Source organism: Amblyomma maculatum, chromosome 1 (genome assembly GCF_055883805.1).
Source record: "Amblyomma maculatum isolate TAMU_Amacu chromosome 1, ASM5588380v1, whole genome shotgun sequence".
Classification (NCBI taxonomy): domain Eukaryota; kingdom Metazoa; phylum Arthropoda; class Arachnida; order Ixodida; family Ixodidae; genus Amblyomma; species Amblyomma maculatum.
The window spans coordinates 421977702-422005269 of NC_139344.1; the positions used below are offsets into that span (position 1 = coordinate 421977702).

The following is a 27568-nucleotide window of genomic DNA, read 5'->3' on the forward strand; positions in this document are numbered from 1 at the left end:
AGTCTCAATGGCAACACAGTGTGAACCATGCGCCGAGTCCTCCGTTTCGTGAGCCATAGCGGAGAGAGTTTGTACAAGTGGGCCTCGGCTCCGCTAGTGAGCTGCAGTTGCTTCGCTCGCCTCGCCCACATCACCTTCCGTTCGTCATGCTGCCGCGTCTCAGTAGTACCTGCGTGCGGGCTAGTTCGTTAGACGACTCTGAAGGCCTCTGGCGCTGCATAGTTACACACACACACACACACACACACACACACACACACACACACACACACACACACACACACACACACACACACACACACACACACACACACACACACACACACACACACACACACACACACACACACACACACACACACACACACACACACACACACACACACACACACACACACACACACACACACACACACACACACACACACACACACACACACACACACACACACACACACACACACACACACACACATCTGTTTGTGTGTAACTATGCAGCGCCATAGTTCTTCAGAGCTGCGTCTCTCCCGCGCCCTAGCTCCCCTCGTCAACGCCCCGTCCACGGAAAATACTCCTGGACAGCACCCTTTGGTTTTTGTGCTAGCGCGGCGCCGAGTCGGAGTCCTCCGGGCTGTGATCATTGCTCGCCAGCTCAACTTGCTTCAGGACCTCATGACCTCCCTGGACGCAGTAGCTATCGGACGCAAGATGTGTGGCAAGCGAACTCCTGTGGCCAAAAAATAAAAGGGTTCTTGCCGCAAAGAGCATTCCTCGGAAATGTTAGTAACAGCGACAGACTAATGGTACTTAACAGACTTTACTGGTAGTCATCTGTGTTTCCGAAGTGTGCTCTCCGGCCAGACAACCTTTCGTTGTACTCTTGTGGAGATGAACCACAGACACTAGTTGTCGGGTCTCCAAAAATATATTTGGCAGGACCCGCTGAGCCAGGCGGGAACGGGACAGCGAACTGCCGGTATTCAATCCTGCTACCACGAGGAACGAACTACGCGTGCTTGGCAGGAGTGCTGAGGCTGTCGTCTTCTTTTTCGCCGAGGCCACGATGGCATTCCACAGGCCCCCCCCCCCCCCTCTAGCGATGAAGCCATGAGCGAAGGGGAATGGCTAAAAGCGGACACTGGGAGTGTGGATTGTATGCAGCGAGAACTGGCACAATCGCTAGGGGTTGCAGTGGCATAGTTTGCGATGTCGTCTGAGTCACGGTAGGCGGGTTTAAGGCGATGAACGGAGATCGTGTCCTCCCAGCTCTTGATACTTAGTAGAAAGTACTGAGGAGCACGCCGGAGCACCTAGTACAGGCCATCGTATGGTGGCCGTAAGGGTGGACGTACAGCAGCATGGCAAATGAAGACGTGTGTGCACCGCTGCAGGTCGGGGGGGGGGGGGAGTGGATGCGACGGGAATACTGGCGCTGATGTGGTGGAATGAGATTGCCCATAGCGCTACGTAGTCGGCAGGTGTAATCTTGACGTCAGCAGGCGTGGGTGGTGAGGGCTCGAAGAATTCGCCAGGGACACGGAGAGTGATTCCAACGCTACTTCTGCTGACAGGTAGAAGAGTCACTGCGAAGTGCGGTCCGGAGACCAAGCAGGACGACAGGTAGGCGCTCAATCCATGGTGCAGTGAAAGCGGACGGCATAAGTGACGCTTTCAACTACCGGTGAAAACGTTCAATGATACCATTCGAAATAGGTTGCTAAGAGGTCGTCTTAATGTGGCTGACGCCGAGAAGCCGAAATAGGCTAGCAAATAATGCTGAGTCAAACTGATGACCACGAACAGTCATAATGGTGGAACATCTGAGACATCTGCTGAGGAGACATCATACCAACAAGGCTAATTTTGAGATAGCCGAAACGAGGCAATAATGATTTCAGTGTACCCTACTAACACCAACAACAAAGATCTAGATAGCCCTACTGTCTGTTGCACCATTACCCAAACCAAGCCACGCTGATTACCTGTGGTACGAACGTTCTACCTACTTAAGGTCAGTGTGCGCGTACAAAGAACGGGAATGGATAAAAACACCTTACCATTAGCGTTCGTCGAATCCGGTTTCAACAAAATAGAGTTGTCAGCATTTGAATATCCGTCGGCTGTGAAGATCAGTGTCTCTTGCCTATTTCGTACAAAGCAAATAATGACATCAACAATTGTTAGAATATTGATATTACCAGACAATATTATATTTCTACTATTCTATGCATTCTTTTCTTATGATAATATAAGGTTGCTATCAGCGCAAGGTAGGTGTATACGTATATTGTACAAACGCCAAGCTCCCGGTCGCAGGATAACATAAAATCAGCCAACCTTTTTTCATTCATTTAATCATTTATTCATTGTTCACCTCATGCCCCACTGATGCCCTAAAGCAATAAACATTGTTAAAAAATTATGGGGACACATAAGCTCCGCTCACGCCTGGACGCAACAATATTAGGACCTCTCGTTTGCAGCTCTCCATGAAGATCTTGTCAGCGGACGGGAACACTCTCATTTGCATAATCAGTCATCCCTTATTTTGTTTCTTTACCTTACCTCACACAAGCTCTTAATCTAATATCAGAAGCAGCCACAAAATGTGATGTACACAAGGAGGTTATATAGAACTTGTAGTATTATATAACCTCTTTAGATGTACCACACGCGCTGATACAAAGTGCAATTTCAACCAAGCCCAACGGACATGACTGCTTGGCGTAAAGTAGTGTTTGCCAGTCGAAATGCAATGGTTTCTGGGCCTTTCATTCTCATCTGAAAAGTGCGACACCGGTTAGCAGCTTCTTCCAAATTGATCATTTCATGGCCGCGTGACTTCACTCACAAATCACCGCAATCAGCGGCCAGCTATATCATCTGATAGCTATCACCTTCCAGAGGCTTTCACTTGATTCACCACTCAAAGCGCTAAAAAAATCAGGATGTGGCTGAACGTGGTTTGATCCATTGTCGCGTCAATATTCTGCCGGAAAAGTTTCCGCAGCCTTACAGTGGTCAGCCTATTACCGTGAAATATTATTGTCAAATATACACAAACGCGGTGGAGCACAACTACAGCAGAGTGTTAATTATACAAAGCTGTGTATGAACAGACACCAACCATCTAACCTCGGCATGAAAGTGAACATTGAATTTCTGACAGCAAGTATGATCCAAACAATATTTTCTGCGCGTATACACGCCTCAGACCATTCCACGCTGCAAGCAGGAATGATCGGCAAACATTCAAAGAACTGTGTCATGTGTACCTGTGATCATAAATATTTCTGAATTATGCGAGTTCGCTGGACTCACCGCGGGTTAACCGGCTGCAGTAATTTGACATCCCTGAGGTCTCTAAGCCTCTCCGCAAGCATAACGACGCAGACTATCACGAGACCCTAGTGCCACCTACCGAACAAGGAGGACGAAGATGACTTCTTGGACCCGGCAAGGGCTAGTAGCTTGCACAACAACAGAACTTAGACCCTGAATTGCAAAATATATTCCACTATTTTAAAAACAATACCGCTACCCTTCTGCTGTGTTCAGACGTCAGTTCTCGCCCTTCGCCTTGCACAATGACGTCCTAGTGAACTTCGCATTGGACAGGACAACATACCATCCTGTTATGTCTAAGAAACTCGGAAAGAACTTTTCGGAGGCATTCCACGATGAGCCCACAGCAGGGCATCTCAGGATGACACGCAGGCTGCACTGAATCGAAGTGATATATTATTGGCAACGCTTTCCTGCCAAAATTGCTCATTACGTTGAGATGTAACACGAGTGTCAAAGACACAACACGCCCCGCTTCAGACTAGCCGGTGTACTGAACAGCATACCACCCGACTATACGTTTTAAACAATTAGTCTGGATTGCCTCGGCCTCTTCGCAACATCGTCAGCGGGTATAAAGTGGAATATAGACGCCCCTGGCCGCTAGACACCCTGCACTGTAGGAAAATGCTTACCTAATGGTACCACAGCAGAAGTGGCCAAACGTTTGGTTCAACGCAAGTAATTATTACGGAGCGATCTTTCACCTCGTAGGTCATGAAAGCTATATTTAAGTTCAGCCAGAACAAGCCATTGGAATACGACTGCCTATCATTCGCAGACTATTTCATATCACGTCGGAACAGAACTATCCGCAGGCATATTTGCCAAATACAGCGTCATACAATTTTAGGGCAACACAACAGCGCGTGGCCACTCTCTTCGAGACCTTTATTTCTTCCGTGGGTGGCACATTGCTTAATTTGTAAACAGCTAGAAACGATAGACGATGTATTTCTTCACTGTTGGGAAGGGGTTTATTTTTGGGACGTACTTCAAAGAATCATAAAGAAACATTTACCTATTATACCTTACGGAATACGGTACTTACCTACGCAAAATGAGGAGGGTGTTCCATATGATTCAATCATGTTAATGGGCCTCCACAGTATATGGCGTTCACGCATCAGGATGTCACTGTGATCCTGATGCGCGTCCTGCACGAATTTTTTTTCGCGAGGCTCTCCATTGGTTTATCGAAATTGTGAAGTTTGTCAATGATAATTCTGAGTGGTTGCCAAAGGTAGAACCTTTGATGGATCTAACGGAATTTTAGAAAGACAAAGCCAGCCCCTGGCAGGCTTATTATATCAATGTCTTGTGTGTGTTTGTGTTGTCTTGCAAAAGTCAGGCAATAAAAAAAAAACTCTATTGCGCTTCACCCGATTGCGCACCGGAGCAAAATGACGGCCCATGTGAAGCCCAAACCCATTACATTGTCGCGTGGCTGTGCCGGGCGCATTTGTGCCTTGAAGAAAGCGACGACATTCTAGAGTGCTGACCCTAAGAGTCGACGGCTCTTCACAGAACGCAAGACATGGGACGCAATCCTGCCCTACGAAACCGTCTACTTCACCACTGCCTTCCGGAGACAAGCAGATCGGTCCAGGTCTATTTGCTTTCCACCACAACAACCATTGCATTCGGCGCACTGCTGTGGCATGTTCCGGATGATAACATCGACCTCTCCAATAACAATCAATCTGCAGAGGAAGCCTGGCGACTCGTATCGTCTTAAATTAAAGTGCAACATTTGCACTGTAGCCTGATTTTACAGCTTACGACAACGCGCTGTAGATTACACATCGGGAGACCGTATTAATTTGGACTTCCATTGCCATGGCTGACTGAGTGAAAAGCTGTTACGCGGTTACTTCGGCCCACACAATGTTCTTCATCGCATCGAGACACTTGACTACGAAGTCAATCCTGACGGTGCGACAACATCCTAGCGGCGCCAAGTGCACCCAAAAATCGTGCATGTGCACGTTAAGCCCTATTACAAGCGTTAAAGGCCCCTTAATGTTTAAATGTTTTATAGTTATGTTTACACAGACTACGTTTCTTTTGGAGCACCGAGACGATGCTTTTTAGAGGCGAAGGATAACCACGAGTAACCTTCATTTGTTGCTGGTGCAGGCGCTGTCATGTGTCCTTGTCACTCCGGTTGTAGTGCGTGGGGTCACCTGATGTTTTACTTTTGTGCTCAATGTCTCCGAAATGAGGACTTATCATTTACGGTGCAGCACAACATGTACCGATATTATATCGAATGATTGTAGTCCCTCGCTTCCGCTTCCACGATATTCCAGGTAGTTCTTTATTTATTATAATATTTTTTCATATACTGGTATCACGCAGACGAGACATTTCAGGACTGGGTACATATACACTTATCGCGATACAAGAACAAGCGTACAAAAAGAGAAAAATAAACGACTAACACGGTTACACGGCCCTACACCAATAATATGGTTGTAATGTGCGCAGAATGAACAGGACAAAATTCGTTCTCAAATGCAATTCAGTAATTCACTGGGGAATTCTGACAAGTTCATTTTATCTTTGGGAATGAAAAATAAAGGTAACACAATAGTACCTTTAGTACACAAGTACACAATAGGCAGAAAATGAAATAAAAGAATTGTGCGAAGGTTCAGTCTGCGGTGGATGTTAGCAAAATGCGTTCGGAAGTTTGGCGGCTGAAAAGCAGATGTGGACATGAGGCATGAGGCGTAATAGAAAAATTTAAGAAAGAAAGTGATAAATTTATGGACTGATATATTAGAAAAATAAAGAAATATAGGGGCATAATAACTGAGCATGGTGACACTGCCGCCACCTTGTACCACAGGCAGGGCTCTCATATTTCATCTAGCAATCCAATAAAATACACATGCGTTTAGTTCTTTGACGTCTGCACTGCCCAAACCTGTCTTTCGATTGAGTCTTTTTCAATTGCCAAAGGTGACTCCCTTCCAGTTAACGGGTCCATATTGCCGCGTGCCTCACGGAACCGAGAAAGAAGAGAACAAAACTAAGTGTAGTGTGTGGAGCGGATCCGTTCAGTGTTCCTTGTCTTGTACTCGTTACAATATTTCGTCTTTTTGGTGCTTGGCTGCAATAGCGTAAGGAACCGACTGCTGCGGCAAGGTCACTTAAAATGGAACCTACGAAGTCTGAAGTCTAAATAGTTCGTCAGCGCCTATATTACTTATATTTTCGGAAGTTCTGGAGCAAGCGAAAAGTATACCTAAAGTAAAGGAGGCTATTGAATAATGCTTTCGTAATTATTTTATTGATGTGCAAGTGCATATCAATCGCTGCTTTAGGTTAAATACATTTTCCACATACTGAAGGCGTTTTGAAGCTACGGAGCTGTAGAGAGCTCACAAAAATGTCTACCCTGCATATCATATTATCGCGCTCGCGTAATTTTCTTAGAGTCTTGCATTGCAGTTAGGCTTCATTTGGCTTCAAAACATTCTGCGCACTACAGAGAAGCCGACATGGGTTAACCGTTAACAAGACAAGTGCTTCCTGATTTCCGTTGTTTGACCTGATGTCCTCGTTCGTTATCTATTTTGCACCAGTAAGTATTTTAATCTCGAGGCACCTCTTGTACTGAATACTGAATACATATAGAAGTTCTCTCTTATGAGAGAAAAAGAAATGAAGGCAGCATGATACGCTTACCTCAGACATTTGTAGCTCGTTGCAATAACTTACCAAGAACTATTTCTCTTGTAGTCGATGAATATTACATACGGTTCCTGGGTACCAACAATCTCAGCTGTTACGCATGTGTATTTTAAATTGAGAAATGGCCCAGAGGATTTGTTCATAAGGACATATTTAGGAGTTAATATGTCATCGGATCTTGGCAGCGGCTGAAAGGAAAAACCATCTGTTCAGCACAGAGCAGCGCTTCTTTTTTTGCATGGGAGGACACTTCTGGCCATCTATGTACGATTGTGTAGAAGAAGGCAAGAAACAAGCCTGCACGTTCTGAATGGCTCTTAATTTCATCCGTGTCTTATGCTTGTAGTATTTTTCAGAAGCAGCTAAGGCCATTAATGATCGAAATGCAAAGTTTAATATGTCAGTTTGGTATTTGGCAGTAGCATGCATAAACTATTATTTAAATTACTGCGCCATTTTTTAGAAGCCTTATCTTTTGGGAGCGAGAGCATAGGGAATATCAGCAAATGTGTTTTGGTCTGTGCGTAAGCTATTCTGTAATTGGATATACATTCATCCTAAATTTGTGATAAGTGATTCTACAAAGTTCTGAGTATTTTGTCATCAAAATGAAACGAAGTTTATGGTCGCTTCTGGTCCACTCAACATGCATATTTCAGTTTTATTTTACAAGAATATTCTGCTGGATTTTGTAAAGGTACTATACTCTATGCGCGAAGCGCGCAGGAGGATTTGCTGGTTGTGCAAGTAATCTCTAGAGTATGGTAAAAAATAACGCAGGGCCTTTTGCAAGTTTCACTTCTTTCAAAAAACACGGAAACGGATGATCTGTTCCCGAGTGCATTTTCTCTGATTAGAAAGCAACAATGAAGAGTGTAAATTCAAAATACAACAACGGAAAAATGTTTTGTTCTTACTTTTTGAGATTTGTGCAGCCTAAAATATTGTTTAATAGTGATTTTTCCTATGCGTAGCTCGCATATTACTGTGTCGCCTTTCGCAAGAATAAAACCATGTGTACGGTGTTTCTGTGCAAACGATATTGTCACGTGGTAGTGACACGACCGATGACACAAATGAAGAGCCTTGGAATCCACTGAAGAATCTTTATTGGGCTCACTTGCGGCCGCAAAAGAACTAAGTGATTCGGCGGCGACAGAAACAGTCGAATTCTGCGGTCGTAGAACAAAGAATTCCCGTCGCACCCGTCAACGCTCAATTTAAAGGCTGCAAGAGAACATCGCGATAAAGGCGCAAACGGTAACTAGCCGCTCGTCAGGTCCATTGAGGAGAAGTACCTGGAATATTATAAATATACACGCAAATAGTCGGAATCTTCGAGAAACATTTCGGCACATTCCACGACAAAGAAGCTGATAAAGCTGTGACTCGTGAGGGCGCCTGCTAGAAAAACAACAAAAAGAGCTTTGGATCTTTCGCGGCATTACCCCCCCCCCCCTTAACACATCACCTCAAAGTTTAAAAATAAACAAAGCAACTTAAACATAAACATTACAAACTTTAAGCACCACGGATTCTTTAAAGCCCATAATATGGCTTGAGGCTTACAACATGTACTATTTCTGGGCGTGCGCGTCGCCGCTGTGAAAAGTCGTACCGTAGGGAATGACTCCACAGTCCAGTTGTCCGATGCGGCGAATGGGTTTGCACGACCCAAAGTATCGACGCAACAACATTACACTTAGTCCTCGACGGCGAATTGGTGCCCGTTACCATACTTGGTCTCCGGACTTGTACTCTGCGTCGCGGCGTCGCAAGTTGCACCGTTGGGCGTCGGCGCGTTGTGGTCTTTAATGCGCAGCCGTTCAAGTCAGCTAGCATTCTCTGCACAATGAAGGTAGGCAGCGACATCCAGGTTCTCTTCGTCTTTTACTTGTGGCAGCATTGAATCAAGCGTGGTAGTTGGATTCCTGCCATACACAAGCTGGAACAGGGTCGCCCTGGTCGTCTCCTGGATAGCCGTGTTATACGCGAAGATCACATACGGCAAGATGGCGTCCAACGTCTTGTGTTTTGTTTGGCGTTGACGTACATGGCGATCATATCTGCTATCGTTTTGTTGAGGCGCTTCCTACCTACGTTGGTCTGGGGATGGTAAGCAGTTGTCCTACGGTGGCTAGCTTCACTGTAGTGCAAGATGGCTTGCGTAGGCTCAGCTGTAAATGCAGTTCCTCTGTCCGTTCACTTCAGGAGGCCTGTGCAGCAGAAGAATTCGTTCGACGAAAAACTTAGCAACTTCTGTTGCGGTGCCATTAGGCAGGAATTTCTCATCAGAGTAGCGGTTCATGTAATCAGTTGCCACGATAATTCATTAGTTTCCCGCAGATAAATTTGGAAACGGTTCGAGGAGGTCCCTCCTAATTTGTTGAAATGGCTTACTTAGGGCTGGTATTGGGCTCACGAAACCAGTAGGTCTCGTCAGGGGTGACTTATGTTGTTGACATTCACGGCACGTTTTCATATGATGAGCAACTTCGGGAGGCAACCGGGCCCAGACGTATTTATCTTGTATCATGTACAACGTGCGCGCAAATCCGAGATGCCCTGCTGTCGGCTAATCATGCATCACCCACAGAATCTCGTGTCTGAGGTTTTTGGGCACAACAAGAAGATGCGCGCTTCTGCTGGCTGCGAAGTTCTTCGCAACGACTTCATTACGTAAGGCGAATGAGAATAAATGACGGCACAGCACAGAAGGAGGACAAGTGACCTTTTTTTCGAGGTAATCAGATAGGTCTTTCAGCTTAGTTTCCGAGGTCTGCGGCTGTGAGAAGCTCCTGTCGCTTACAGGTCCCAAGAAAGCATTTTCGTCTTCTTTCGGCAGCGCATCAACGGGGGCTCGTGACAAGCAGTTTGCATTGGAGTGCTCGATCGCACAAGTCGGCCGGAGGGATCTTTTAAGATGGCAAGCCAGCACAGAGCATGATGATCGCTCACAACCCTGACTGGTCGTCCGTACAAATAGGGTCATTCGTAAAAATTTTGATTTGATCAAATTAATGGGAAGACATTCTTTCTCCGTCGTCAAATAATTGGCTTCAGTTTTCGACAGCGAACGGCTAGCGTAGGCGATTACTTTCTCCTGCCCGGCACTCTGCTGAAGGAGAACAGTGCCTAGGCTCAAACTGCTAGAGTCGGTGTGAATTTCGGTCTCGGCGTTGTCATCAAAGAGGCCTAGGACAGAAAGGCACTCTAGGTGCCGCTTAAGTTCTGCGAAGGCTTCTTCTTACTGCCCTTCGTATTTAAAAGCTACGTTACTCGTTGTAAGCTGCGTCAATGGTTCGGCGATGTGCTAAATGTCCCTGTCATATCGTCGGTACTAAGCCCAGAACCCAAGGAACCTGTGCGCGGCTTTTTTGACAGCAGACGGTGGAAACTGTGCAGTCGAAGCCGTTTTCTCATGGTAAGGGGCGAACACCATGCTTCCTACGATACGACCCATGAACCGCTGTTCCTCATTGACAAAGAGGCATTTCTTTGCTTTTAATGTTAGCCTTGATGACTTCATAGCTTTTCACACTATCCGAAGCCTATTCAGGGGGTCTACAAAGCAAGGGAAGACAACGGCATTACCCAGGTATACCAGACAAAGCTGCCACTTCAAGCCCGCCATCACAGTGTCCATTACTCGTTGAAACATCGGGGGTGCGGAGCAGAGGCTAAATGGCGTCACTTTGAACTAAAAAAGGCCGTCCGGTGTGATGAATCCGGTCTTCTCGTGATATTTTTTGTCGACCTCACTTTACCAGTAGTCGCTCTTCAGTTCCCTTCATTAGAAGTACCCTGCATTGCAGAACCGGTCGAGTGTGTCGTTGATGCGAGGAGGAGGGTAAACATTATTCTTCAGTATGCTGTTTAGGCGGCGGTTATTGACGTAGAAGCGAAGTGACCCGTCTTTCTTCTTCACCAGAACGACTGGTGCCACCCAGGGGCTCTTTGATAACTGGATAACGTCGTCACAAAGAATTTCATCCACTTGCTCGAGAATGGCTTCGCTTTCTCGCGGCGACATGTGAAAAGGGCGTTGGCGCAGAGGTCGGGCGTGTTTGTCCGTTATAATGAGATGCTGGACAAGTGGTGCTTGTCGCACCTTCGATACTGACGAGAAGCACTCACTGTAGCTTCAAAGAAGTCTACCAATGTGGTCTTTTCTGCAGTGGATTAATGTCGGGTTGATGTCAGATATAGGCTGAGGACATTGTCAGGTGCGTCTTCGAGGGGTTGGTCGGGGAGGAGGAATACATCTCGGACGTCCGCTAATTTGTCGAGAAAAGCGATTGTCGTGCCCTTGTTGAGACGCCCGTATTCTGTGAAGTTTGTTACCAGCACCTGAGATTTTCCTCTCCGGAAGTTTGCGATGCATCATTCGATGCCGACTCCTCATTCCAAGAGCAATTGGGTGTTTCCTTCGATGATGTTTCAGCAGCTTCGCTGTCTGCGCTGCCCACGCACACTACTACGCTTGATCGGGGCGGCACGGTCAATTCTCTGCTGAGCACGTTTAGAGCGACGTGTTGTGTTTAAGTCGCCGTAGCTGGTATGAAGTTGTCTGAAGAAAGCTTGATCAGCTTGGATCGTAGGTAGATGATAGCCCTATATTCATTTAGGATGTCCATTCCCAAAATCACGGCACGGGAAAGCTGCTGCAAGACAACAAAGCTGGTAGGGTAAGTGCGTACATTTGCTGTCATTCGGGCGGTGCATCGAACGGACGGCATATTAAGGTTACCACCAACGGCGCGGATTTGCGGGCCATCCCAAGCGGGCGTCACTTTCTTGAGCTGGGCGGCGAGCGCTCCACTGATGACTGAATAGCCAGCGCCGGAGTCTACTCGGGCAGTGACTGTGCGATCGTAAACAGCAACTTCAAGGTCACTTGTTCGCATCCCTGCATTGCACGTGGACTTTGGTGTCCGGTCTCGGCTCCATCTTTTAAAGAGGTCACGGCCGGGGGATACTTTGTCACTTCGCTGGGCGGTGGTGTCGGCTTACACTTTGGTCGCGTTGTCGTCGATGCTGTCGTTGTACGTTGCGGCTGTGTCAACTTTAGACCCTGGGCACGTGATCGTCGAAGACGTCTGTGTAGTATCATCGGCGGCGTCGTTAGTCGTTGTCATCGTTGTCGATGGCGGAGGATCTTCGTGTTTTTGCCATGAAGCAACCTCACCTCCAAACATTGCTACCTTTAGTTTCCCTACGGGAACTATGGGACCTTCCTCGAACGTAACTACGGCCCAGCGAGCATGAGCAAATTCACTTTAATATCCTCCTTGATGTTGGGATCGGCGCGAAGGAGACCCTCTATTCTTGTACGTAAACCAAGATCGACTCATTAGGCATCTGAATCTTTGATTGAAGTACGGACTGGGCTATTTCTCTTCTCAATACACTCGTGGAAGCCCTCAAAATTTTGTCTTGAAAATGTCCCAATCATTCAAATAAAGCTCATGATTCTCAAACTATAATCAGGCAGACCCCTGGAGTGCAAAGTATACTTTCCTTAGCTTTCAGGAACAGGACAGTAGCGACGAGGGCCAGGAAGGTTGCGCTCTTGTGCTTGATGACGTAATGCAGCAGCCAAGCTCATGGCTGCTACTTCTTCCAAGGGAGCAGCCGGAGCCGTCACTTGAGGAACACCCCAGTGCCTGCTTGACTTCTTCACGGATGACGTCCTCGAGCGCCGCCACCTGGAGTTGTTGGGATGGCGGCAGCAACCAGCGTTCTTCTCACACTATCTCCCGGATGAGGTCCCGAAGGCTCTCTCCGCTCGCAGATTCGCTGCTATAAGGGCTTGCGTAGGCCAGCTGGAGTGGTCGCTCGTAGTCGCGCATCCGAGTGTCCATCGTCCTCTCGATGGTCGAGGCTTCCTTTTCAAATCTGCTACGGTTTTTGGGGAATTTATGACCTGCTCTGCAAAAAGAGATTCTTTATCGCCTCGCCTTAAAAGCTTCATTTTCTTACCTTCGATCATGTTAGGGTCAGCACGGCGAACGAGGCGCTTCATTTCCTCTACGTAGACCAGGACAGACTCGTTTTGGAGTTGGTCTTGATTGGAGGAGGGCTTGAGCTCTTTTTTTTTTTCGAACAGAAATAGCAAAGTCCATCAAAAATTCTGCTTTGAATGTCTTTCAATCCTTCAAAGAGGTGTGATTTTCAAACCAAACTTGGGCATGTCCTTGAAGAACAAATTAGAATTGCCTGAGTTTCGCAGCATCATTCAAGCCATTGAATTCTGCCACACGGTCGAAAAGGTTCATCCAGCCTTCTGCATCTTCACTGGGCAGTCCTTGAAAGATGGGGAGCTCCCGGAGCTGCACAAAGACGACTTGTGTTGTTGCCTGGGCCATTTCCAAAGTTGATGCCAACCGGAGTCGAACGGGGTCAGGCAGCCGACCATGTTCGGGTTGTAGGCCTTGGAGTCGGCGGCTGTCTCGGTTATCTGTAGGCTTATCCCCCAGAGTGACAGGCTGAGGTTTTTGCTTGAATGATCAAGGGGAGCACCTCCACCAGATGTCACATGGTGGTGACAAGGTCGATGACACAAATGAAGAGTCGGTGATTGCACTGAAGAAATTCTTCATTGCGCTGACTTGCGCCAGCAAAAGAACTAAGCAAGTCGGCGGCGGCGATAGCAACAAACCTGTTCGTCGATTGTCGAAAGAAGAATACCCGTGGCACTCGTCAACGCTCAATTTAAAGGCTGCTCGGAACAATCTAGATAACGTCGCAAACTGCTACTAGCACACCCTGGAATATTGTGGCAAACAATGCGCGAGGGATCGGAATCTTCGAGACAGATCTCGGCGCGTCTTGCATGACAACGAAACTCACAAAGATGCGTCTCGCGACATCGAGCATTAACAAACAAAGAATACCGAACTGATACACGATCCAGAATCAGAGTGATAAGGCCGCATGCCGGCGGCTTCTAAAAAAAGACAAATATAGATTTGAAGGTTTCGAAGCATTGTTGAAGCTGTGGGTGGACGAATGCCTGGTAAGGTAGTGTTAGTGTGGCGGTACGTGTAGAGTGAAGATTACGTTTTAGGTGTCCGAAAGTACGTTAAGCTTGTGCTGAGATTTTATTTGTTTGCTAAACAGGAAAGATTAGCGGTGAGATGAATTCTAATATCTCTTTATGAAGACGCTCCGAAGAGACTCGTTGATTATTGAATGAATAGGTGAAAGTTTATTTCTTATCTTCCGGCTGAATGTCATTAGTTTGCGTTTGTCCGTGTTAACAGTCATTAGCCAATTACCACACCAGTTTGTTATACGGTCCAGGTCATCCTGTAGAACAAGATGGTCAGTTAGATTAGAAATTTTAGGGGTATAGTACACTAACCAGCAAACAAACATGTACTAGCGGTAATTTCTGTTTGCAGATCGCCAGTGTATATTAACAATAGTGAAGGGCCTAGAACACTGCCATGAGGAACGCCAAGCGATACTTCAGAAACGCTTATTATTCTCGTCATTGTTCTATTAAAACTTTCATTTATTTTTACTTGAGACTTAAATCATAATACCGGTCTTTACTCAGTGTTCTTCAGCAGTTGGGAAATGAAATATCACGGTAAAAAAAAAAAGAAATCTGCTACAAGCAGCATGAAGAGGTTCTTGCCCTTTTTCGTTTAGAAGCACTGCAATTTAACCACATTATATACACAGAAAGTTTGCACATTTGAGCTATGATGGATAGATGTTGAACTTCACAACGACCTAAACAAAATAACTCCTATATGGCAACGTCTAAAATAAAGGCTAACATATTTAAATCATTCACAGCAAAAAAGCCAAACGAGCAAACTCTTGTCAGCATTAAACATTACATTGAAATACCAGTACACAGTTATTAGAAAGTTCAGTATCAATCCCCAACCAGAAGTTGAGAAGAAAGCCAGAGAAATGCTCTTTAAATAGCTTGAGTAATTTGGCTTCCACTTTAGAGAGCAGCATTTACATTAGTGAAAGTCTGCCAGTAGACAGAAAAAGAGGAACTAATATTAGGTGAGTGGCAAGCAAGTGGCAAACAGATGCTAAGCGAAGCTCAGTTTTATCAATGACCAACTTTATAGGAATGATCTACGAACCTCATGCATCGGAAACTGTAATGCTGTTTGACAACAAAAATTTTCTTATCAATTCATTTGTGGGAAGCACCTCTGGAAATGCTACTTCACGATTTCCTGCAGCCATAGTCGAGAATTAGAATTGTTACTTGATGTGAGGAAATAATCGGAAATATTTATTAAAAACATATACTAGAACTACCCCTTTTATTTCAATTTCGCCTTGAGTAATTTCTCTGGTTAATTTTGAAGTTTCCAAAGATTAAATTGACCGGACTCTGGTATTTTCAGACTGGCCATCGGTATTTTCAGACTGGCCATCGGTAGAGATAAATCGATTTAGTGTATATTTTTTTTAGAAACACAAGTGGTTTTAGTGACAAAGTTCTTGTATATTTTGAACGTTTTTGACGCTTCAGGACACCTGCTTTATTTAAGCAGTTTGTAAAGTTGGTCTCCCTTCTTCGTTAAGCACACTACACTTTTGTTGATTTAAGGCTTTCACCTTTTCTTGGTGGCTTAATTTATTTCCAGCGGAGGATGAAAAATATATGTAAATGAATTTCGCCAAAACTTTGCTATACAATTCATCAGGTTTCCTTTGTTCTTGAAAACATCTCTTCAATGAACAACGCATAAGGCTACCTCGAATTCAGGCAATGTGCAGTCATTTATAAGTCGATAAAATTGCGTTTGTGTTTGCTATCGTTGGGAAAAGACAGCCAGACTGAATGACATGAATATTGGCTGACAAATAGTCACTTCCCAATTAGCAAAAAGTGGGCAATGAAGTGGACGCCCCTTCTGCGCCCATGTGGGCAGCCCATACCGTCCCAATGCGGGATTTCCAACTCGTGCCCACGGGCACGGCCGCTCGATGGAAGCGCACTGGGTGCGGCCTGCTGCGTCGCGCCGCCGTCAATGGGCAAGCGCATCCTTGGGGAGTTTACAGTTGCGCCCGCTATTTCTGCTGAGGGCACCACTGTTCGGGGACACGTCGCCGCCGGGGTCGCCGGCTCTTAGCGCGCGATTTGCTTCCTTTCTGGGCGCGTTCGCCTCGCGTCTGCGTGGTAAACGCAAACTTTTTTGTGTGCGCGTGTGCAAGCACGTTAACGTTGAGACGGGATGCGTTTGCTTTTAAAGCGAAAGCCGTTCTAAGTGGTGGTGGTGAACTCTTTTATTGCGCCCAAAAACAGGGGATCAGTCAAACGACCGGTTGCGCTGACTTAGAGGAGGTCGGCGGGGATCCTTTGGGATGCCGCGGCCTCCACCGTGGGCTGGATAAGCCAGCGTTGGTCTGCTGGCTCGGAAGTACACAGGAGAGACTCCCACGTCTCTGGGGTGTTTGTGTTGTCTGTGTTGTAATGTGTACAAGTCCACACCATGTGTATGAGTGTGGCCGGAGTTGAGCAGTGTTGGAGCGAAACTCTGTGTGCAAAAGCTGTGCCTGTAATCTGTGCGTCGCATCTGTGCACTAGTGTGTCAAACGCAAAAGCGGACGTGCAAGGAGGGAGATTAGGAATGAAATTGATTGATGGTGATAGGTAATCAATAAACGTTATAAATAGACATTGAGAGAGGTAATGACTAATGCTAATGACTAATAATTATTAATAATGACTAAAATGATTTGTAATGACCAGTATATCAAACTGCGACATGTAATGACCGCAATTGATTAGAAATAAGTAAAAGTGCTTAGCGATGTGTGGTAATGACTATAATCGCTAGTCATGACTCATCATTACTGTTAATGACCACGAAATGACCAATATGTGAAACGACGATATGTAATGACCACTGCTGCTTCTAAATGAGTACCCTGCTTAGTTATGAGTGATAAGGGCTACAATGACTACACAGGCAGACTTATCATGACTGCGAAACGACCAATATATAAAACGACGACTTGAAATGATGAACAGTGGCAAACGATGAGAGGCAAATGGTAGGAGAAGGGTAGGCTTTCGCTGTCCTCCGCTGAAGAGACATCTAAGAGACCTTCTAATTTTATCTGCTGAGCTCGCTTCAGGCAAAGACAGCAGCGAGGAGCGGAAATGCACTCGCTTCCTCTAAAATGAAAGCGGCGCTGGGGTTAAAAAGTCCAGATGCTGAAGCATAATGCCCTGTCAGCTGCCATTGAATTTTGCTACAAGGAATAGCAGATTGGACTTGTTGGTGATTAATTATAGGTTAACCGTGCAAACAACGTGACGGGAACACAGGATAAGAAGAAGGCAACAACCGCGCTAGTTGTCTCGTCCTCTTTTCCAGTGTTCCCGTCACGTTGTTTAACCCATTTAGTTACCAGGGAGCTGGCCAGTGAACTACGATTTTTAACGATGTGTTGTGAAGCAGATGAACACGATGAGGTAGCACCAGAAGCTTTTCTGCAGGTTATGTTGCGAGGACATATCAGAAAAAGCTACGAAGGGTTTTTTTTTTATATAAACATGCAATTTGTTCTAAATTTTGCCGCGCTAGTGCGAGTGACCTTGCAAGTAAAGGAGCCTGTGCATACAACATTTGTTTATACTCTTGAGACTGTTTGAGTCGATGCGCTAAACTGAAAAGCCACGTTCCACAGAAAACCCGGCGCCCGCTATGTCGGCGGAAAGTCGGAAAAAAACCTCTCTGCTAAGAGGCATGTTCCTTGGTGATATGGCCAGACACCTTTGGCGCAATGAGAACACATGCCATGTTCAATGTGGCAGGAGCTGCCTAACCAGAGAGAGTCAATAAGATGTAAGGGTGAAATGGGAATTATTGAAAGCGGGACCCTTAGATCCCAAGTCAGGCACACTATACTCCTATAGGGCACGTTCGTACGGCTTCGGTAAAGAGGGGCTTTATATAGCTATGTGTAGGGTGCTATTTCATATAATGCAGTGGCTTAAAGGCCCACTGTCCACCCTCCGGTCGAAAATATTTTCTTCCCCGGTGACTGTGAGACTTCGCCTCTAGAACGCAAGGCCGCAATTTTTCTTTTTTTTTTTTTAAAGAGTAACTAATAACGCAGTTACAGCCACCGCAATCACCCTATTCTGTCATGCTTCTCTCCTTCCGTTCCCTCGCAAAGGTTTTTCACTCTCCTGCCCGAGGTCGTCTAGCCTCCGCAAGACAAATTCCCCTTCCTCCTCGGCGTTTGGCGGGAGGTGGGGCGTGACACTCCACGAGCGCGAACAAAAAAAAAAAAAATCAAAACGGCCGAGGGAGCGCGCGCCGCTGGATTCAGGCTGGCCGTGGCGAGGGAAAAGCGCGCAGCGAGCGGTAGACACCCGTCCTTCTCCCGTCAGTCAGCGAGACGGACCAATTGACGTCGTTCGCGGTACGTACGTCATTACTGTGGCCCGTCGGGCCAGCGCAGGAAACGGGGAAGCTGGCTTCCCAAAGGAGAGCATGAGAGAGCTTTGAATTGCATTTTCGATGCTCTGCGGCGCGCGTGTCACTGTAGCATTTTGCACAGACTATCTCCGGTACCTGATCGAAAAACTGGGCTCCTTTGCTTAAAAGGGCCTTCCCTGGACAGTGGCCCTTTAAGGCTGCATTCTAATGAAATGCGACAGAGGCAGCAATTATGGGGTACGGTGAATAAGCGGGTAGCAAAGTGCGGGAATTCTAACGAGGCTCCTCAAAGAGATTTAAGAACCCCAAGTTTTGTTTATCACTACCAGGTTGTTGCTTAATTTATGCGATATTTGGTAATGGTTTTGAGGCGACATGTCAGTCGAGCAGTTATAGGTTAATGAAACCCAAGGACAATGGAGGCTTGATGTACCCCGCAAAGGAAGTAATCAAGCTTTGTCAGTTTACGAGCACCTTCATTAACAGGATGATGAAGTCTGAAGAGGTCCGGCGAAGTAGCAAGCTCTGCAAACTTTTGATTTCATCATTGTTTTGTCACTGAGCACAGTACCTGCAGCTTATCTATAAAAACAATGATCGTGTCCATGCTAACGCGCTATGCAAGATATCGTTAAGTTGCTGCACCCACTGATAGCGAGCTGGGCTGGAAATGTCAACTCAACAGTGGAGCGACGTTTATGGCTACGGCATAAACCTTTCTCAAGAAAGGTTTTCCGTATGTGATTGGTAATTTTCTTCCTTTTTTGTGTGTGGCCATTAAATAAGCGTACTCGGCTCCTCGCTCAATCTCGGCTGCAGTTGCGCTCTGACGCGTGAACATTCTTGTGATCACAGGTAAGAGTTTCAAAACAGGAACACTCGATGTGCGTTCTTCCATTGAAAATTACGAACCAGCAAAATTGTATGGGTTTGCGAGTAGCCAATAAAAATAGTAATAAAAACATTCGGCGCATATACATAGCACATTGAGGCAGACCGGCTCTATCAAGCGCGCTTACTTTGCCCGGTCATGCAAAATGCGGGAAGCCATGACGGATAGCGTTCTGGCGTACAGAGTTCAAGGTCTCCAACTGAGTCGAAGATCCCAGGTTATCATTTAGATTTAACCTAATAAACATCTTCATATTTCCACTGTACCATTTGTCAGAATGAGATAGAAAGGTTGGTTACATGTCGCATTTTCACAAAGGTTGCTCATAGTATCGACAATTTTTTATTGGATAGCGCTGGCCGCTTAGAACAGGTTGACATCAATTTGTGTATAAAAGCTGTATGCAGGAATCAGTAAATGGTATGAAAATGACACACGGAATTCGCGACATAGTTAATTAATTGGTTACGCATTAGGCTACCGTGGCAGCTGAACAGCTTCGAATTGTTTACTGCCGGGTCACATTTTCATGCGACAAACAACTGGATCCGAATGCAACATCACGATAATGCGAGCTCTCCAATCGAGTGGTCTTGAACCACCGTCTCTATAAGTTTTTCGGGGTACACTCCAGTATACATCCTTGCCCAGCAAGCGACTAGTGCTGACATGGTCACACTAGACATGACAGTATATACTAATTCGTGTTGCCAAACTGTGTGAAGCGGAGCTCTTATATCCTTAAAATAAAAGGCTTCTACCACGCCGACGCCTCCCTCAAAGCGCAGCCAGGCGCAGCTCTCCGCGCGCGGCTGTCCCCGAACGGTGGCGCCGCAGCGGTGGCGACTGGAAATAGGCGCCTCCCGCCGGTTTCGGGCGACGTAGCAGGCCGCACCTAGTGCGCTTCCATCGAGCGGCCGTGCCACGGGGGCCCCTCGTGGGGTGCCGCCCAATTTTTCCTCGATCACTTTCTATCGGTACCCGCCTGACAAGCCGAAGCAGGGCTGCCCGCATTCGGCCCAAATAGCAAATGTGGGCGGCATACAAAAATCACTAATGGGCCCTATTGTTGTATTGGCCTCGAGATCGAGCAGAGTCGCCACCTTGCGGCTCAGCGGCGAAACCTAATCAGTGTGGATGCGTTTTCGCGTCGCGTGCCAGCCTGCAGTGATTTACGCGCGCGCATGCGGCGTGTTACAGGAGTGTTTTTGTTTGTTTCACTGTTCCTGTGAGCTTTCCCTTACCTATATGCATCTTGCAAAATAAATATCAGCAGTCTCGAACCCCGCGCTTCATTAAAAAAATATATACTTGTCCGTATCGAGCATGTCATGCTTGGATAAGGACATCATCCATCGCGGTCTTCGGCGCTTGAGATCCTTTGACAGGCAATGTCTCAAACGAAGTGGTACTGTCGTTACCGCCGTGTCAAAGCAAAACAGGTCGTTGCCGTCAATAAAAGTTAACGCAAACGCTCAGAAATCGCATATTCCCGTTTCTGTTTGGAATACCGCAGCTACTGAAACATATGCCACCGCAGACTGCTTCATATAGCAGATTGCAGTTTGAACAGATCACTCTAGGCTCACTATGCCGTCTGTATGCACAACAGAGTTGTGTACTTTTTTTTTTTTTTGCTTTTAAACCTCTGTCGCGGTGTCTCAATGGTAAAGGTGCTCGTCTGCTGATTTCAAGAACGGGGGATTCAATCACAACCGTTTCGAAAGCCGTTCCTCTGTTGTGGAATTTGACTGCACAATAAACAATCCCACGTGTTAAATGTGGTGTTAATAATGAAAAAAAACCACACCAAAACCAGCCTTTGCAATCATCCGTCATAGCCGATGCCGCCTTCATGCGTTAAACCCGGGCCAATATGCATTTCTTTTCTTTTCGTTTGTTGTTGAAGGCTTCTGTGCATCCGTAAAAGTTTTAGTGAACACATTTTGCTTTAGAGAAATGCTCGAATGTTTGGGAAACATATTCCCGGCACCTAATTGTTACCCTAAATATTACATAATACACCTAGATCAATGTACTTTACTGGTAGCCTATAATAATCATTATAATTCCTTTTCGTCCAAATGCTGTCTTCCGACAAAACTCGTCATTTCTGACAAGGGGAGTAAAACAGCTTCATGCGGGCTTAAATATCAGTGTTTAGTTTGGGAATAAATACATTTTTATAGTCGCATGATAAGATGACCTCCATTTCTTTCGGAAGAGTTTTATATCCAGCATCTGTTTTGGAATCAACCCTAATAATTTACTTCGCATAAGGTTTAGTCACTGCTAAATAATTAGTGATAAAGAAATTTTCAGTCTGTAAAATTGCTTCCCAGAACATGACAGTGCCAATGCGCAGTTTATAACGATGTCTTCGCAGCGAGTAATTCGTAGCTTGCACTTTAACGTTACTGAAACTTAATCGCTGATTATTGTAAATTCTGTCAAGTGTGTAAAAGTTTTCTCACATGATGAAAGTTATTTGCATTGCAAAACAAAATAATTACACTACTAATTTACCGTTATATATTAACATCACACACATCAGAAATCCCTTATACTTTCCTCGGTTTCAGGCAATCATTTACGGTTAGTGGCGCATGCATTAATACACTAACGCATTCTATGACAGTGGCCGCAAAAATCATCTGGGCATATTCAATCCACTCAGCGCTGTACACGTGAACAATCAGCTTTCCTGTGCGGTGAGGTTTTCTGTATAGTGTCGGCGTGATCTCATTTTTGGGGAATACTTGTGCGTGGTTTTAGGAAAACGTAGCGCAAAGAAGACAAGGACAAAAAGAGAAGGAAACACACACGAGCGCTTACTCACAACTGATTTTTTATTCGAAAAGCAAACAGAATATATAGGATACAAGATATTATCAAATACATCTAATAAAGTGGTGAGATTGACAAGAAATTGACAAAAATGTGGAGCAAAGGCAAGTCTGCAAAGATACACACGTGAAAAAAACTACTTGACCACTGATTCTAGGTATGTAATCTCTACTTTTGTTAAGTTAATAGAAGCTTCGCTAACACACTTATCCCCTCCTTTCATGATATGGTATGCCTCTATAATTTCTCGTGTGCGTTGATTGCGCGATGTGCCAAGAATGATAGTTTTATCGAAAATGGGGCGGCATTTACACTTCGTGCAATGTTTAGGCAAATTATCTTGTGATGTAGGGGTTAAAGAATTTCTATGTTCGAAGAGCCGGATATTCAGACAACGGCCAGCCTGCCCTATGTAGAATTTTTTACAAGAAAGAGGAATTTTGTAGATTATTTGCGTTCTGCACTGTACAAACCTAGATTTATGGTTGACATAGCAGCGATGCTCACTTTTTAACGCGTCTGCCTTTCTTCTTACCAAGGCACACACACCTGACAATTTCGTGGGGGCTGACATTACTGTGCCTACATCATAGCGATTGGCGACATTCCGCAAGCCATGTGAAAAACGGTGCACGTACGGCAGAACAACTGGTTTCCTTCTATTGCTGCAACACTTAGACTTTTTTGTGTCCTTTCCCTTCACCCAAAGCAGGAGTTTATCGCATCTGCTACTGATTAAAGAAAGCGGTAACCAGAATTGCTCAATCTATTGACTTGATCGAGAAAACTTTCACAAATTTTATGCTCGCAAGATTTAATTAAAGCAGAGCGCAAACAAGACGAGACAATTGCGTTTTTCACCACTTTGGAATGTCCGGAGCGAAAATGTAGTAAAGGCTTAGATGATCTAGGGTGATAACCCCAACACACATGCTTATTCCCAAAATGAAGAGATAAGTCAAGAAATTGTAGAACATCATCATTGGGCAACTCAAAAGTAAAGTTCAAACCATGAGCACTTTCTTTGAAAACCTTTAAAATATTAACAACAGAAAGATTGAACCGATTGGAAGGGAGAAGGACTAAATAATCATCAACGTAACGAAAAATACTCAATGAAAAGCCATCTAGATTCTTTTGAATAGCTTTGTCTATTTGGCTAAGAAAAATGTCTGAAAGAACTGGCGCTACACGCGAACCGATGCAAACGCCAGATTTTTGTAAGTATAAAGAACCCTTCCACCCAACAAAAGTTGACTTAAGGTAAAAAGAAACTAATTCTAAAAAAGATTCTACAGGAATGCCACAATGATTTATGAACCGTGCTTCATCATTAAAGTCAGAAATGCACGCCCTCACTCTTTGCATAAGGGCGTTGTGGGGGATGTCATAATAAAGATTTTCTACGTCTATGCTGAAAGCCCGCAGCCCCTCCGTGTCGGAAATCTGTAGATGCTGGACAATTTTTTTTTTTTTTTATAATGAACCAGGCTTTCTCGATTTAATCTAAATTACTGCAGGTCAGAGCACGAACCTTGTATCTGCGTGGGCTTGACAATAAATTCGCCGGTCTCACTCGCATGAGACACGCGCAAACTGCTTAAACGTCTATAAGAAAAACAAAGCTGTCATTAGGCAGGCCCAAGCATTAGGCGCGTGAGCGCGGTACAGCGCAAAAAACGTGCAGAGTCAATCTAGAAGACTGGTGGTTGCGTGATTAGTTTTCCTAAAATCCGCTCTTTTTCTGCTGCACTGGCTAAATCCTTGGATTTTTTTCTGCAATATTGCAGAAATACTGCAGAAGACACGTTTTCATTGCCAACAAACCCGCCGTGAACTCGGAAGCAGACCTACGCAGCGTGCGTTTCTGCGAGCGCCGCCGGCTGCCGATCCACACTACCGGAGGGACGGTGGCGCTACCTCTAGGTCAATCTCGCGGCGAATAGGCGCAACCGTAGCATGGATCAACGTTTTAATGCTCATGCCGGTTATTCCGTCCAATGCCAGAATAGTACTGGCGCGGTTTTACCATGGCTAGCCCGATATGGGCTGGCCGGCATGTTTCCCTAGTTGATTAAAGTTGGCGTTTTCGGGGCTGCCAAGTCCCTTTAACCATTACGTTGAAACACTCAGCAGGATTTATTAAGGTATTCGATACTCAGCAACATAAGAGAAACTTATTCGCAACACTATAATATCGGTAGCCGACATTCCTCATAAATGTTGGCCTGGAAGTTTATTTCTGCACTCTGTGTTGAATAATGATGTTGTGGTTGTGTGCGACTGAAGGAAAAAGGAAACTAAAATGCACAAGCGTTCTACTGGCTCTGTAGCTGAGCCACCTCCGCTACCTCGTGCGGACAGAAGAAAAAATAGAGAAGAAAGAAAACGAAAAGGGAGATAAAGACGCGTATTTGGGGGGGGGGGGGGGGCAACAGCTGTTGGTTGGAGAAATTTCAAGTTCTACTTAGTTATCAACCCAACCAGACAGGCAAATCTGTCGAAATGTTTAGCTTTCAAAAGCTGTTGTCCACCACCGAAACGGTACAGGGTGTAATAACAGCCTACAAGGAACGATTTGGAGGTAGTTTAGTACGTACTCCTAGAGCGGAACAGTTACTGCTGCATATGTTCTGCCAATATTTCCTAATAAGCATATTTTCCAGAGTAACACATGGTCTTTTCTAATGGCATAAATATGCTTAGAAACGACATGCCAAACCTCTGGGAAAGGCAATTACCGGCGCGTATAATATGACTTACATAAATACCATGTCAACCTTAAAGGTAGGATGGAAAGGTTTTAAGCCCGGCTACGACCAATTTGTGGCCCACTGTTTCCCCATGGGCAGCGACAATAGGGCTTTTCGTATTTTTACCGCAATGAGTTCGAGTATTTGCTGAATTTCCCACAAAGTACCCCAAAAATGCCCGTCTAGGCAGCGTGGAAGCATGCCCGCTTTTCAGCTCGGCCGCAACCCGTGCGGGACGTATTCAAATTTTCACTGGAAAACCCAATTCGGGATAACCCCTCTTTTCTCTGCTTTAGGCCACATTTGCATCGCATCTGCCCTCAAGTGTCCCGCAAAAAAACTAATTTGGACAGACTCGGGTATAACTACATTGAAGACCAGCCAAAGACCATTTAAAGTACCCAGTGTTTTGGTGGAAAGCCCCATTTGGTGTAGCCCAGGAGTTTTCTGCATAAATAAAAAAATTACGTTGGATATTATATCGAGTACTCCTCAGGGAACCCACGTATCTAACGTGCGGGCATACCCGTTTTTAGCTCCGCCATGGGCCATGCGGTACCTATTGGGCTTCTGAAAGCTCCATTTAGATTAGCCCATGCTCTTTTTATACAAAGCTCAAACTTGATTTGCGCCTGTCTTAATATTCTCCAGGAGCGATCCTTGAGGTACAGATGTGGGAATTTGTACTCAGCCCTTGCCATGCCGATATGACGCCCATATGGAAAGAGCAAGGGAAGTCCAATTTGGGCTTGCTCGATTTTACCCAGAACGAGGCCCTTAAAGGTATTATTGTGGTTGTCCAAGCCCAACTTGCCCATATAGCCTCCGGTTACCCCGATTTCGTGTGCTCGCGTACAGATGAATTTGCCAGCTTTTCGTTGGCCCTGCACGTAACTCATAACCAGAGGGCCACCAGGAGGGAAGCGCGGCGCTTTTTTGAGGACCCCTGCCTCGAATCCACGTAAAACAACGAGCTGGTGCCCAAGGTTTTCATTCGCTATAATACCGTCCTTCCCTCCAATGCATATATTGAGAGACTGCTTAGAGTAGCTGCGGACCTCATCACTAAAAATCGCGGGAGGATTAGTGATGATAACATAAAAAACAACTCCTGTTGAAAATTAGCAACCTTTACCGGTATATCACGCAATCCGCAATTTCTTTGTCATCTTTGTACACTTGTGTTATCTGATTAAACTGTTAAAAGAAAATTAACGCAAACCTAATCAATTACTTTTCTGTAATTGTTCAATTACTTTGCAAGGCTGTTACTGACACCTGTGATCAATGACATTTGGATGCAGTAATTGAAATTGTAATTGAGTACTCATTTTTTGTAACGTGTACAAAACTGGATTCAGGGCAGCACACAGCCGTACGGGAAGGGCTTATCTACCTAATTATGCAAGCTTCATTGGATTTGAATATTTTTAAACACGTCATATAAATTAGACACTTTGCTTAGATTTTTTTATAAATATTATTCTAGCTAGCATACTGAGTACACTGTAACGTGTTAATAGTCGCATTTAGCATACCGTCTACCATGTCACCATTTGCGGTAGCGGAGTACCGAGAACCTGCCCGCTGCCAGTGCGCGCGTGCTTGGTTGGTCCGGACGCTTGGCCGCTCGCCTTGAGGACACTAGTGATGTTGAAGCCCGCCAGCTAAGCCGCAATTCCACCACGTCGAGACCAATAAGAACGTATGCAGCCAATGGGAGGGCTCGCGGTACTCCGGCATCCCGAACAGAAGCATGGTACGCAAAATGTGTCCAATAATGCATTAAAGTAACAATCTAACGAAGTTTCAAAAATGGTGTCCGTATGCAACGCTACACATAAATATTAGCTCACGAAATTCACACAGTGTTAATATTACAATAGGGTAACTAGCTAAAACGCTGCAAAGATGATATCGGTTAATAACAGTGTACATTTATTAAATATTTCTGAAATGTGCACCCAACTTTACAATGTTCCTGCTAACGTTGGGTTATGATTTAGGAACGTTCTCTCACAAAGGAAATTACAGTAAGTTGGGAACCTAGCTAACGTTAGTGGGTAAAATTGAATGCTGTTCAGATAATACTGCTTCAGCATTTCGCGCTACGTGGGATCTGCGCTAAAGTCACAAACACACTGGCCTCTTCCTGTAAGCACGCGTTTATAAGATACGGCCGGAATTCGGCCAAATGTTCGTTCAACTGAAACAGAAACAGTTGCGTCAACCGCAGCTACATTAGCGCTTTCTCAATTTGTGAGGCTTGCTCAATCACATCCTGTTAATCTGGGTTGAAACGGTTCAGTTTAAGTTTCGGTCCAGTTGGGTGTAAAAGAATGGCTTGTTCTGCACTCTCATTAATATACGAGAAAGCGTTGAGAGGCTGGTCTGCTTGCAAAGAGGCGGGTGTCAAGTGGTCTATTGTCTGAAGCTTCATACCTTCCAAGTAGACGTACCTGAGTGGCATTATTAGAAGAATCCTCTTCGGCATATATCAGTATTACAGTGCGAAACACGAAAATCGAAGAAAATATACTTGTAAGCGAAAAAAGCCTTTTTTTAAACAAACACATTTCTCTACCATTGAG

The 27568-nt window shown here is 45.4% G+C and overlaps 1 long non-coding RNA gene across 1 annotated transcript; it reads right to left on the reverse strand.

Annotated features, from left to right (window-relative positions):
* Nucleotides 1–2056: 2056 nt before the first annotated feature.
* LOC146209242 (uncharacterized) lies at nucleotides 2057–27568 on the reverse strand. Its single transcript, XR_014703421.1, has 3 exons — nucleotides 27437–27568; nucleotides 7075–7235; nucleotides 2057–2143 (listed from the first exon to the last, which is right to left on the reverse strand). It is a non-coding gene; the product is annotated as an uncharacterized LOC146209242 (long non-coding RNA).